A 14,315-nucleotide genomic window follows, 5' to 3' on the forward strand; every position below is an offset into this window, starting at 1 on the left:
TTGAAAATGGTCCACATTTTAAAAAAATCTTAAAAAAAAAGTACTGTGTTGTTCTTAAATTTTATATGAGGTCTCTTTATTTAGTTGTAGGTGCATGTAAAACTTTTCCTTACCTAGTTATGTGAGTTTCCTCTGCCTTTGTATCTTCAAGCCTTTTGGCCTCTCTTTATAATTGGATGTGACTGAACATTCATGATTTAAAATGTATTTATGACATTATGACTTAAAAATATATATCATTCATAGACTTTTTACCCAATTACAGAGAAAACATTGAACTCAGGTTCTGAGCCATTGGTTCTGTGGCTCAGACATGAGAATACGTTTTCATTCCAAAGCAGTCAGCATTGATGTAGCTTTCTGGATTATCATACCTTCTTTGTACTCTCAGGGTTGTCTTGAGGCATCTCAGACACGTGAGTGGAAGCATTTGAAAACCATAGCAATATGTTACATGCTTGCATTCATGCATGAGTCTTCTGATTAATTGTATGCTTGAGACTTTTTGTCATAAGAAATTTTGCTACATGAGCTCATAAGTTGGAATAGACCAAAAATGGAATAGACCAGGAAAACACTTAAATCCAGCAAAGTCTTACAGATAAGGAGTGAGTGGGTGGTGGGAAATAAGCCACCATGGAAATAGCAGATGAACATTTTTTCTCAGTTTAATAACCAGTCTCCTAATTCTTTCATCAGCATTTATTGAGCACCTAGTGAGCACTAGGACATCACTGATGTTCACAATTAGTAAAATAAGATGCTGCTGCTGTCTTCCAGGAGCTTGCAGGGGAGGACAGTTACAGGCAAGAGACAACATAGGTTAATAAATATAAAACTATGAAATATGTAATAAAATGTAAAACTGTATTTTAATGATGTATAAATTATATACAGTTTAGATAACTTTAATTTAATAACTAAAATATAGATCTGTTCTACTTGGTAAACCATCAGAACATTCCCTACATTAATACTGCTGCTGCTGCTAAGTCTCTTCAGTCGTGTCCGACTCTGTGCGACCCCATAGACAGCAGCCCACCAGGCTCCGCTGTCCCTAGAGAGCTCTTAAGGAAAGCACCTTGCTTCTGCCACCTTGATGTCAGTCCCTGGTAGCCAGTATTTCTTAAGAGTAGAAACCTGGGTTTGAATCCTAGCTCTGCCACTTTTTAAACTGTTGAACTAATTTGTATCTCGGTTTCTTTCTTTAAAATTTTTTTCATTGTATTTCTATTATTTATTTATTTATTTTTGGTTATACTGGGTCTTCATTGCTGTGCATGGGCTTTCTCTAGTTGCAGCGCACAGGCTTCTCCTTGCCGTGGCTTCTTTTGTTGCAGAGCATGGGCTCTAGGGCTTGCAGGCTTCAGTAGTTGCGGCACATGGGCTTAGTAGTTGCAGTTCCTGGGGGCTCAGGCATAGGCTCAGTAGTTGTGGTGCACGGGCTTAGTGGCCCCATGGCATATGGAATCTTCCCAGACCAGGGATTGAACCCATGCCCTCTGCATTGGCAGGCAGATTCTTAACCACTGGACCACCAAGGAAGTTCTGAATCTCAGTTTCAATGTCTGTGAAATGGGAATAAAGATAATACCTACCTCACAGTTACTGTGAGGACTGACTGAGTTAATATTGGGCTGGTCAAAAAGCTCACTTGGGTTTTTATTGTTTGGCAGGATAAAAGTAAATTGAGTAAAGTTCTCAAGAAAGAATTTTCTCCTCAACCCCTGAAAATTACTGTAAATGTAGCAAGATAAAGGAAGGAAACTAAACTTTTGTTAATCATCAGCTCTGTGGTAGGCTGGGCTTCCCAGGTGGCGCAGTGGTAAAGAATCCGTCTGTCAATGCAGGAGATGTGGGTTCAGATCTCTGGGTTGGGAGGATCCCCTGAAGAAGGAAATGGCAACCCACTCCGGTATTCTTGCCTGGAGAATCCCATGGACAGAGGAGCCTGGTAGACTGCAGTCCATGGGGTCGCTAGGAGTCAGACACGACTGTGTAACTTTCAAGCAGACAACCTGAGAGACTTCACTTTCACTTTTCACTTTCATGCATTGGAGAAGGAAATGGCAAGCCACTCCAGTGTTCTTGCCTGGAGAATCCCAGGGATGGGGGAGCCTGGTGGGTGCCATCTCTGGGGTCGCACAGAGTCAGACACGACTAAAGCGACTTAGCAGCAGCAGCAGTCTTATTAATAGTTTGCAGAATTAAGCTGACCCATTATAATTTTCCAGTTTTCAAGATCACCATCATGAGTATTGAAGTCACTGCTCGACAAATTAATAGCTATTTCATAGGTCTTTTAAGCTTAGCCTCTGTGTAGTTATGTATACTGGGTGCTCAGTATAGAACTGATTGTTTTGGCCAGCTTTTGGTTACATCCAGAATTAATTCAAGTAACTTGGATTTAAAATTAATTAAGTTAACTTTTAATCATTTTGCTGTTTTTATATTAAAAGTAGGGTTGAAAATTTGGACAGAAAAGAGGGAAATTTTAGGAGGAATTCCCTGGTGGTCCAGTGGTTAGGATCCTATGCTTTCACCGCCAAGGGTGTGGGTTCAGTCTCTGGTTGGGAAACTAAGATCCCGCAAGTGGCACAGTGTGCCCCTCCCCCCAGCTAAAGTAACAGGGGAAAGCATATAGTTGTAAAACACCCATCCATACAATGTCAGCTTAGCTTCCTGAATAAGGTTGCCTCAAACCCCTAACCAAGAATGTGTGCAAGTTGTAAGCTCTTCTCTTCCTAAAAATATTTGCGCATTTCCTGGATTTTACCATCATGCAATTGCTTCTGCCTCCTGGGCCCCTGTTTTTCTTGCCTTGTGCCTCTGATATGCAGCATGATGTCCTCAGAAAGGATTCTGATTCTCAGAAAGGCCCTGTTCATACAGGGCATTTGTGTTTTTAGTACACCTAACTGAAGAAAGGAGGAAAAACAGGTGGGTGAGCCCTATATTGCATTCATGCAACTTCCCTTTAAGGCATTCTTGTTCTGGAAATGTTCCAGACCTCCCTTGACTGGAGAACTTCACCTCCCCTTCAGCCCCAGCTTCACTCTGCTATACTATTCCTTTCTTCTCTTCCTGTTCCTCTCATCATCCTTCTCTCTGTTCCTTTCAGAGTTAAAAACAAGTTCTCCTCATCTAATGTAAAGCAGTTCCCCTTTCTTGACCAGCATTCTGGATCTTGACAGCCATTCTGCAGGGAACCATCCATCCCAAGGGGACTGGACCTGAGTGGTGGGAGACCCTGTTGAGGGAACATATTTTCACCAAGAGTGTCTTCTAAGAGGAATTCTTGTGTTAGCAAAGTCTTAACTTTTCATCTTGTTACATGGTGGCACACAGTGTATTAATCTCAAGCTTATTGAATCCTGCCTCCTGAATACAGTGTCAGAAACCTAAAAAATGATTGTGCACATAATGTGTCCAAATTCTGATAGCTTAGACTAATACAGTGTTCTTGTGCATAGAATGTATGCTGCATGCCTAAGAGTCATGAACCCACCTAACACAAAGATGTCACCACTTGGCATCTTGCATCATCACATGTTTCACTTACACAAAAAGAATTTGGGCTTTTGAAACACAATTATTTTTGTTGCCATAAATTTGTTTTGATTTTTCTGACAGTTTCAAGCTATATGTCAAGGCAGTGTGTAATCTTTAAAACCTAAAATAAACACAGAAGTGCATCTTTTCAGGAAGTAAACCTTTCACAGTTCCATCAGTCTGTTCATAAATGACTTAATGTTTGATTGCTCTTAGCTGAAAAAAAAATTACAGCTTTTTATCCTCACTCTTTTACCTCAATTCAGAGGACTTGTGGGGAGTTCACTAAACTGCATTGTAATATACTGATCCTGTTTTTTGAATTTATAAATAAAATTCATGAAATTGTTTTTCTCTTGCTATATAGCAGCCTGACCTTACAGATTTTCCCCCCCTGTAGGTAATAGAGACGAGGAAACCTAACCAATGACTGTGGAGTAATATGGAAGAAGATGGGAAAAACTTGTTTAATGGGTAAGAAATAAAATTGTAATAAAGAGTTGTTTATGGAAACTATTCACAATAGTATTATGTAATAATACTAGGCTTCAGCAGGTGGCCGAGAGTGGTATCCTGTTAGAGTGAGCGCTCAGTCACTGTCTTTGTCTTATCACCATTCTGAACTTTCATCGCCTTCTTTCTTCTTACCCTTGTGACTTTTTAAATGCTATGAATTAACTTAAGAGGAGACATGGCTATATTTGAAAATAAACACAGGACCTGGAGACCAGCCCCCATAGTAAAACAGTTCTTGGGTAAGTCTTGAAGCTTACTGTTGGTTGGATAGAGACCGTATCTGTCATGACCTGTCAAGAGTGTTAGCAACCCGTTCTCGCTCTCCAAACACTGCCAGCTGCTGTGCTGGTAGGCTCACCTGGAGCTCCTGTTCTTTAGCCAAGTGCAGATTTTGTGTCAGGTGGTAATCAAATAGAATTCTATGGAAAACCTGATAAAAAGGTGTTAATAAGTTTATGATATAAAAATTTAAATTATAAAGTCCATACATGCTTATTGTCAATAATTCAAACATTACAAATAACAAAAACGTTCTGTTAGAATCTTAGCCACCCCCGCAACCCCGTCCCATATATGTAAGTGCATAATATGTCTTTTTCTTTGCCTGCTGGTTAAAAACTTGGGCTTAGGAGCCAGACTGTTTTTGACTAGCCATTATTAGCTTGACATTTGGGCAGGTTAATTTCTCTTTGCCTCAGTTTCTTGGGTATAAGTGGGAACAATAAAATGCCTATCTCATAGCAATGTTGAAAATTAATTATATAATTAATCGTATATATTTTATATATAATCTTATATATTATATATTAATCTATATTAAAAAAACTTGGAATAATGTCCAAAACATAGTGAGTGTTCAGTAAATGTTAGCTATAGTTTTCTTATGTATCCCAGTTAGCATTTTTATGTACCAGCCTTCCATAGATGAATCTTGTGATACACTGCAAGAGGTAAGCCTTCTTGGATAAAGTCAACCCTGATGTCAAGGATTTTTAAATTTTTTCATGAATGTTTTCTTTTTTGGCTTCAAGCTTCATTTCTCTCAGAGTATGCTACAAGACTATGTGTGAGAATAGTTATACACCCTCATCTCTTACTACATATCATATGGTGTAAATATTCCTTACAGGTATGTATGAATTAACAAGCATCTTCGGGCTGTGATAGTTTTATCTTGTCCATAAAAGTATCTCTGTCAAAAAGGATGCACAGTTCTCTTGTTTCTAGATAGCTGTGTTACATTTTCTGTTAAGATTCCTTTAATCTATTTTGAAGGACAAGTCTTCTTGAGTTTTCTTTTCTTCTTGTTTCACAGAATCACAATAGTTTTGAAAATGTCTGGTATCTTTTCCATGGCTAGTCAGCACTTCCTTGGGTGATACAGGCAGCTACTTATTTTAAGAGAGAAGGACACTAAAACAGTCATCTTTTTAATATTTCCCTTTTGTATTGTTCCAGGGCTCTATTAGATGATAATGGACAATTTTTTTCTGCTGTGACTTATTTTAGAAGACAAATATATAAAAACGGAGATTGACATTCACTGAGTATTTATTCTGTGTTAGCCACCATTTTAAGTGCTTTGCTCATTTATTCATTAGTGAATTTAATCCTGTCTTCCACTTACGAGGCAGATGCTGTTATTATCGTCATTTTAAAAGCTGAGAAAAATGAGGCATAGATGAACTTGCTCAAAGTCACATCGCAAGTGGCAGCTTCAGGATTCAAACCCAGGTCCTCCGCTCTGGAGCCTGTGCTGTTGACCAGTGGGGTGCTGGCCTAGTTTTTGATCAACTTAGAAGATTTGCTAAGGTGCACAGGGATTTAAGTAAGGTAATAAAGTCAAATATCACCTGAAAAAGTCACCATAACCAATCTGTTTCTGCTTGCTTTTGGGAAAGAAAATTTAAAATCATGCTTCTTCTTAAGTTTGGGAAAAATAATGGTGTGAGATGAAGTGAGGTTCATAAATAATTACTTTTTTCTTGACCATACTTAAATGAATACAACTGTTTTACTTCTTTATGAATTGTTTGTAGTAGATAGAAATCACCTGACTCTAGCTAAGGAACAGTACATGTTAAGAAGTGAGTTGATTTGTAGATTACTATTTAATTGCTGATCATGGAAACATGCAGACAGAAAGACTGAACTGTGCAGCAGTTTGTAACTGATTGGTAATTAGAAATTGTTCTTTTGTCCTGTTAAATAACATTTGACTGACAGTGAGCAGGAAGTTGTTGAAGAGAAGAAAAGGCAGGAGAAAAGGCGATATGGGTCTTATAAGAGTGTCAATTATAAGTGATGATCTAAAAAGTAAATGTACATGAGCAGTCGACATTTATATAGGAACTGGAAGGAGTTAGAGTCCGTGGTTTTTGGCTTTTGTTCTGTTTTGTCTTGTCAGAGAGAAATACTGGCTTTTCTTTTCTTCAGATAGCAATTTCATTTCCTGTTGAAATATGGTAAAGTACAAAGAGAAAGCAACATTTAAAGTAACACAAGCACACTGATGAAATATTTCGGCTTTCCTGTAAAGTGTGGCTATAAGCAGTGATGTTTTCCCCTCTCCATCTTTTTGAACTCTCTCTCCTTGTTTGAGAATCCCTTCTGAATGTTCATAACAGTTACGGCTCTCAGTGTACTCTTTACCACACTTAGATACTCTTTACCACAGTGTCTTAAAGGGTGGCCGAGCCCCTGAAACTTTTGGGAGTCAAAGCTGTTTTCATAACAGTATTAAAACATACTTGCACATGAGTATGCAGTGGAGTTTTCCAAAGACAACATGATGTACAAAGAATGGAGGGAGGAGATAGGGAGTGTGGGATCTACATGTATACTCTGCTGTATTTAAAATGGACAGCCAACAGGGACCTACTGTGCAGCACAGGGAACTCTGCTCAATGTTATGTGGCAGCCTGCACAGGAGGGGAGTTTAGGGGAGAGTGGATACATGTATGTGTGTGGCTGAGTCCCTTTGCTGTGTACCTAAAACCATTACAACACTGTTAATTGGCTGTACTCCAGTATAAAACAGAAAGTTTAAACATAAATAAACACATATCCTCTTCTCAGAAAGAAACAAAAAAAGAAGTAGCAAAATCCAGCTGTCTTACTTATTCCAGGCATTTAAAAGATTTGTAAAAATGTAACATACAACCATTTTTCTCACTAGATATATAATGATAATTACTGAGGTTTATTTCTACATTAGCACATTACAGTGACCCCAATGTAGGCAAGAAAGTCATGGCGCTCTCTCTAGTGACTAGGCGGACTGTGCCTGCCACACAGCAACCTATGCAGATTCTAATGACATCCCAATTGAGTGCAGCTGTGTCCCCCAGATTAGAAAAGTGAAAATGCTGTCCTTTTTTCATAATTGTGCTAGAGAATATGATAAAGATTATCAGGATCTGTGGAAACCTGCACTTAAAGGAGAAAGGAGGGTTTGATTTTAAGAAGGCACACCATCCAACCTTGCCAGTGACCCCACTGATAAATCCCAGGTTCAGAATGTTGTTTTATTGGTTGTTCCCAACTTTGGGAGGACCAGAAGGCCTTCCTGGACAGGCTTTTATTTTTCAGTATTAATTGAGCATCTGTGATGTCCCAGTCTTGTTCTAGGGCTGGAAATGTCAGTGAACAACAACAGCAAAAAACCCCTCTACCCTCATGGGGCTTCCATCCCAGCCTTTGAGTCTTTTGCTGTAGTGACAGCTCCCTCTTCAGGGCAGTCTGAGTTCATGGCAGTGAAGCTACGGTGGATCTTGAACACCGACTGCTGTTTCTCACGGAGAAGGCAATGGCACCCCACTCCAGTACTCTTGCCTGGAAAATCCCATGGACCGAGGAGCCTGGAAGGCTGCAGTCCATGGGGTTGCTGAGGGTCGGACACGACTGAGCAGCTTCACTTTCACTTTTCACTTTCATGCTTTGGAGAAGGAAATGGCAACCCACTCCAGTGTTCTTGCCTGGAGAATCCCAGGGACAGGGGAGCCTGGTGGGCTGCCGTCTATGGGGTCGCACAGAATTGGACACGACTGAAGCGACTTAGCAGCAGCAGGTGTTTCTCAGTAGCTAAGAACCGAGAATAAAGTGGGAGCTGCTTGACATTTTGCAATTTTCTTTTTTAAGGCACCAAACGGTTTGGGATTTTTCAAATCTTATCTAGATCGCCAGTAAAAAAATAAAAGTGGGCCTATCCAGTCACCGGTATTGTGGTGGTTTTAATCTTATCTTGTTTTCAAAGTTAGCACCACTTTTGTCAAGAAGTGTAACTTAAAAAAAAATTCAGTACCTGATGTTAAATTTATTCTAATTGTTTTTTATTTGTTGAAGAAAAAATGTTCAGATATGTGTGAGATTTTCATTCCCTAGTGAGTTGCTCCCAAGACCCTATAATTTGTTTAATAGACTTTTATACAGAAGGAGACTACTTGGCTCATTAGATGGAATCACTTAATAATGACTGCAAAGTTAACTAATGCGGCCGTCAGGCTCCTCCTCAGCATTTGGATGTCTCTTGTATCACTCACAACTTCAGCCATTTCCGAATGCACACGACTGGGAATACCATTAGAATATTAATGGGAAAAGAAGCTGACATGCAAAATCTGTAGGCCAAAAGTCATCTCTAAAGATTATTTTAACCTTTTTAATTTTCAGGAGTTCTGCATCAAACTTGGCCTTCCACGTTAAGAAATTCTCAATTGTATCAGGAATGCCATGAAATAATTGCTTTCCAGCTGCTTCTGCTTCTTTTTGTTGCTTTTCTTCTCTTATAGTTTTTATTTGATCTGCCCTTTCACTTAATTTTTCCTGCATCGCTGTCACTAAAGTAAAGAGCATCACCATACCAGGGCTTACTTCTTGCCTGCAACGCTGATAATTTAATGTCTGCGACATTATTCATAATTGCTGTGAAATTATTCTGTGACGTCATTATCTTCTCAGTTTACCTGGGAGAGTATTTCCCAGAGGGGTGCTTCATCCAGGTACTTCTCACTGTATGTAGATTTGAGGATTTGAGGATCTGAACAGTTTCATCACTTTCTTCGGCCTCAGATGTCACAGTAATGGTGAAGCTGGGTAGATTTTCTGGTAACACTTAGCAGGACCTTGTCAAGTGAAGCACTACTGAAAGAGACTGCGGTCTCCGGAGAATCCATTCATATTCTGGAATACTCTTTGTTAGGGGGGGTTGAATTAATGTACAGTCAAGCTATGAAGAAATTATGGTAGATTGCATGGCTCCTTGCCATCATCTGTCATGGGGATCCTTGATCATGCCTGTGAATTGCCTAGACATCCTGTCTGCTGTGGCATTGGCTAAGCAGGCTCAGATGCAAAGATCCAGGCTGAGAGGCCTGTGGGCCAAAGCCAGGCCAGGAGCAACACCCGACACTGGCCTCCACCACCTCCCTTGGCAACCTTCTAAAAGAAGAAGGTAACTTCTGAATCCATACCTTCTTCATTTACTGCCTGATCTGTGTGTAACACTCCCTTCTACTGTCTTTCCTTTGGAAGTCCCTCAGACCCATCTTCCCGAGGAAAGCTTTGTTTCAGTTCAGTTCAGTTCAGTCGCTCAGTCATGTCCGACTCTTTGCGACCCCATGAATCGCAGCACGCCAGGCCTCCCTGTCCATCACCAACTCCCGGATTTCACTCAGACTCATATCCATCGAGTCGGTGATGCCATCCAGCCATCTCACCCTCTATCGTCCCCTTCTCCTCCTGCCCCCAATCCCTCCCAGCATCAGAGTCTTTTCCGTTGAGTCAACTCTTCGCATGAGGTGGCCAAAGTACTGGAGTTTCAGCCTTAGCATCATTCCTTCCAAAGAAATCCCAGGGCTGATCTCCTTCAGAATGGACTGGTTGGATCTCCTTGCAGTCCAAGGGACTCAAGAGTCTTCTCTAACGCCACAGTTCAAAAGCATCTATTCTTTGGCGCTCAGCCTTCTTTGCAGTCCAACTCTCACATCCATACATGACCACAGGAAAAACCATAGCCTTGACTAGACGGACCTTTGTTGGCAAAGTAATGTCTCTGCTTTTGAATGACCTTGCTTGTTCTTCCCCAGCATTCTATAGACTATAATAGCCAGAAGGACACAACCACAAGGTCAGTTAATAAAACAAATAATATAAGCAGATTCATATGTAGTAAAATAGAACTGTTTGTAAGTAGCTCTAAAAAGTGAGTCACTTCTGTAGATCGGCATTTCTCAAACTTATGACATGTGTATACCACTGCATGATTTTTACCTCAGTCTGGTAACATCTGTTGAGTTAACTTAATATTTTTCTGTAAACCAGATTACTTTTTTTTTTTAACCTAAAAGCCTACTTCCTCACCCTAAAAAAGATACCTACGGAGTTATGGATTTTCTATTATTTTATAAGACACATAACCGTATTTGACTACTGCATTTAAAAATACTTGCCTCTGGAGAGTTCCATTTCTGGATAAGACGAAGTAAGCACCCTCTGCCTAGTGTCTCCTGCTGAATGCAGCTAAAATCCTGGATAGAACTCATGGACTAGCAATTTAAGGACTCTGAGAAGTCAATAGTAGCAGGTGGATTAGAAAAGACCAGGATTTGAAGTACAGCTATGAATATTCCCTGGCCTGGGTGGCGTGCAGCCCACACCTGGAAGTGGGAATCAGGCATGGAAAGAGAGAGCTCCAGGAGAAACCCTCCAATCTTGACTTGATGGGGAAGGAGACTTCTAACACTCAGAGAAAGAGGTGTAGAAACTTCCTTCCTTAAAAAAGCCTCCCTCCCTTGTCCCAGGCCGCAGCCGCCAGGCAGTCTTGTGGAATCGGTGCTGGCGTGACGGCAGCAGGGCCCACAGCTGCCTGAAAGTCCTAAGGGAGGGGAACCGTCCCCTGCAGTTGCTGGTGGTGTTCGGTCACTAGGTTGCGCCTGACACTTTGAGACCCCATGAACTGCAGCACGCCAGGCCTCCCTGTCCTTCACGATCTCCTTGAGTTCCCTCCAGTTAGAGAAGCGATAATCCTAAAAAGGACCTCTCACTTTTTTTCTTTCTCTTTGTCTTACTGCTGCCTAGCCCTCAAAATATGTGAGAGAACAGGATAACAAAGGCCTTGGCTTTCTGGCTGGAAGACAGAAAGGAACTGAAAGGTACCTGGGAAGACAGTGGAGGAGGAGGAGCTCAGGAAACCAAGTCTGCAGAGTTATCTGTGCACTCCCGGGTCCCCTCCTCAACAGCACGCTGCATGAATCTGGTCCTGAAGAGCACACAAAAACTATTAGAATTGATTATGCCATAAATAACTGCCCAGGGCCTAGGCTACTGGCTAGCACTCATGCCAGACAGTCCTAATATTTCTGCAAAGGCTTTCACCGAGGAAGTGATATTTATTTATTTATAATTAAAAAAATTTTATATATTTATTTATGGCTGTGCCGGGTCTTTGTTGCTGCGAGGCTTCTCATTGCTGTGAGAAGCTTCTTATTGCTTCTTCTCTTGTTGCAGAGCACAGGCTCTGGAACACGTGGGCTTCGGTAGTTGCGGCTCCCATGCTCTGGAGCACAGGCTCAATAGAAGAACTGATATTTAAACCATACCTCACAGAAGGGTTAGTTGGGACTTGTGATCTGAATCCAACCAGCAGGTTGATTACTTATTAAAGCAAATATTAACATTTTCCTTAGGATTTAAGCAAGACTCAGAATCTCACAATATTCAAAATGTCCAAGATTTAATACAAAATTATTCTACCTGCATGTGGATTATGCCCTTCCCCTTCAGTTTGGCAAAGCTAGGCCACATGCCCACTGCTAGACTTGTGACCATTGCCTGTGCACAAACTGGCTGAGACCTCACAGGACCCATCCCTGGAGCTAGTGCTGAAGTCAGCTTCTGCTGAAGCACATGGCCCTGCGGAGGAAGAGTGGCTACTCCAGGTGCAAGCAAAGAGAGACCAACTCCTACTTTTAGACTTTATTAGAGCTTATCTAACTTCGTTCTCAGATTTTAAGGGACTTTTCTATAATAAGGTACAGAGAGGATTGAGAAGAGATGATATCTCATAGGACTCATTACAAATTTTATTAAGCCCTTTATATGTTTTCCCTTTGTGTATGATTCTTTCTATTTTTATTTTTTAGCAGATGGGTAAACATGCCTCGAGGCTAACCATCACTTTAGCACTGAGATAAATAACCCGTCAAAGAATACAGATGTAATGAGCTACACCTTAGCCTTTGTAGCTGAAGATGCCTGACCAATAATTACCATCTAGCCAGCGGGTCCCCACCAGCTGCCCAGGCTGGTCCATGATTTGCAGCTGTGTGGAGTTTGGCGTAGTGTGCACCTGCCATCCTCTCTTCAGAAAGAGATACTGCAGGTGCTCGTCTATGCTCCCTAGGCTTATCAGCCGCTGTGATTTCTCTGAGTCCCCAGTGGTGCTATATCATTTGAAGTTTTGCTTTGGTATGTCTTCAAAGTGTTTCCTTTCCGTATTCTGCTTGAGTTATATCTGTGCAGCTCATCACACAACAGCTACTTGAGAATGCAAAGCAGAGCATCTCAGAGAGCATGCTTGAGAGAGAGGCTCCTGAAAGTGGTGAAGCTGATTAATATTACATATTCTTAAAGCCTTAAGTGTGTCAGATTTCGAATTGGGCAAACATTTTTCGTCTGAAAAATATCTAGAAGAAGGTAGTTTTAAATTGTAAACAAACCTGCTGCATAAAATGGCAGGATCAGATTGTGAGGGACTAAGTTGGATTCTCCTTGAAGAGGTGTGCGGTAATGTGATTTATAAAATATATATATATATATAGATCATGCAGATGACCAAAATATGTTTCTCACATATATTTGGTCTTTGTGCATAGTTCCTGGCTCACAGTTCCAAAACCCCGTGGAATTTCCTAAGTGTTGAGCGATGGAGGCATATTTTGCTATGTTAATGAAATGACTTTTGCAAAGCACCTAAGGACAGGGTCTGGTTGCCCACAGAACCACCCATGTGATTAGAGGGTGGGAACTCTTCATTTCACCACCTGACCTCTGCAGTGGGGAGAGATTGAATCAGTCCTCAGTGCTCAGTGATTTAAGAAATCATGCCTATGTAATGAAGCCACCATAAAAACCTAAAATGGGTTTATTTATTTACAAATAAACTAGAGGCAATATGTGTGTGCATGCTAAGTCATTTTAGTCATGTCCAACTCTTTGTGACATGGGGCTCAAAGAGCTTCCACGCTGGGAAACCAGAATGTTTCCATGTGCTGCTGTGCTGAGCCTTGAGTTCCATGAGAACACAAGTCCCGTTTAGGACTTCGCCCTTTGTATCTCTTCATCTAGTTGTTGATTCATATCCTTTATGATAAATTGGTAATACAGTAAGTAAACAGTTTCCTAACTTCTGTGAGCCATTCTAGCAAATGCTTCAAACCCAAAGAGGGAGTCATGGGAACCTCTAATTAATAGCCAGTTGGTCAGAACCACAGGTCACAAATTGGGGTTTCAATTGGTGTCTGAAGCAGAGATGGTTTTGTAGGACTGAACCCTTTACCTGTGGAATCTGATTCCATCTCTGGGTAGATAGTGTCAGAATTCAGTTGAATTCTCAGACACGCTGATGGCGTCCAGGAACTAATTGCTTGTTGGTGTGGGGAAGCCTACACACACCACACAGACACACACACACCCTTGAAGTGGGTCCAGGAACCTAATGTAAGGTGACTGAGAAGAGCCCAGAGTAAGAATTTGCCCCCAAATACCTGTACATTACCTTATATTTTTGGACCAATGGGAAGAGGAGTTTGTGTGGGTAGTGGAAGGATTTCAGCAGAGAGCATAATCATAGTTATAATCCTTCACTGGCAGTGCCAGTTTGTGATGTGGAGCAAGCTACAGGGTCGCTTTATATGCTGACAGTCATTTCTTGAGCTCTGACTGTGCTGGGCATTTCTTGAGCTCTGACTGGGCATTGCTGTAAGCATTTTACAGATATTAACTCACTTAATTCTCACAACAACCCTATGAAGTATAAACTATTATTGTCTCCATATTACAGAGAAGGAGACTGAGCCCCAGAAAGATTATTTTCCCAAGGTCATATATAACTAATAACGATAGAGCTTGAACTCCAACCCCAGCAGTTTGGCTTGAACATTTAAGCGCGATGCTATCTTGCCTCTGGGGGCTTCCCAGGTGCTGCTAGTTGTAAGGAACCCACCTGCCCGTGCAGGAGACATAAGAGG

The 14,315-nt window shown here is 41.1% G+C and overlaps 1 protein-coding gene across 1 annotated transcript in view; it reads left to right on the top strand.

Annotated features, from left to right (window-relative positions):
• The window catches only part of USP49 (ubiquitin specific peptidase 49), a 67,237-nt gene that overhangs the window by 22,253 nt on the left and 30,669 nt on the right, over nucleotides 1-14,315 (top strand). The window contains exon 3 of the mRNA XM_010863248.1: nucleotides 3,953-4,026. The gene's annotated coding sequence lies outside the window, so the exon portion shown is untranslated. The remainder of the gene's footprint in view (nucleotides 1-3,952; nucleotides 4,027-14,315) is intronic.

This window comes from Bison bison, unplaced genomic scaffold (genome assembly GCF_000754665.1).
Source record: "Bison bison bison isolate TAMUID 2011002044 unplaced genomic scaffold, Bison_UMD1.0 scf7180017864487, whole genome shotgun sequence".
Taxonomy (NCBI): domain Eukaryota; kingdom Metazoa; phylum Chordata; class Mammalia; order Artiodactyla; family Bovidae; genus Bison; species Bison bison.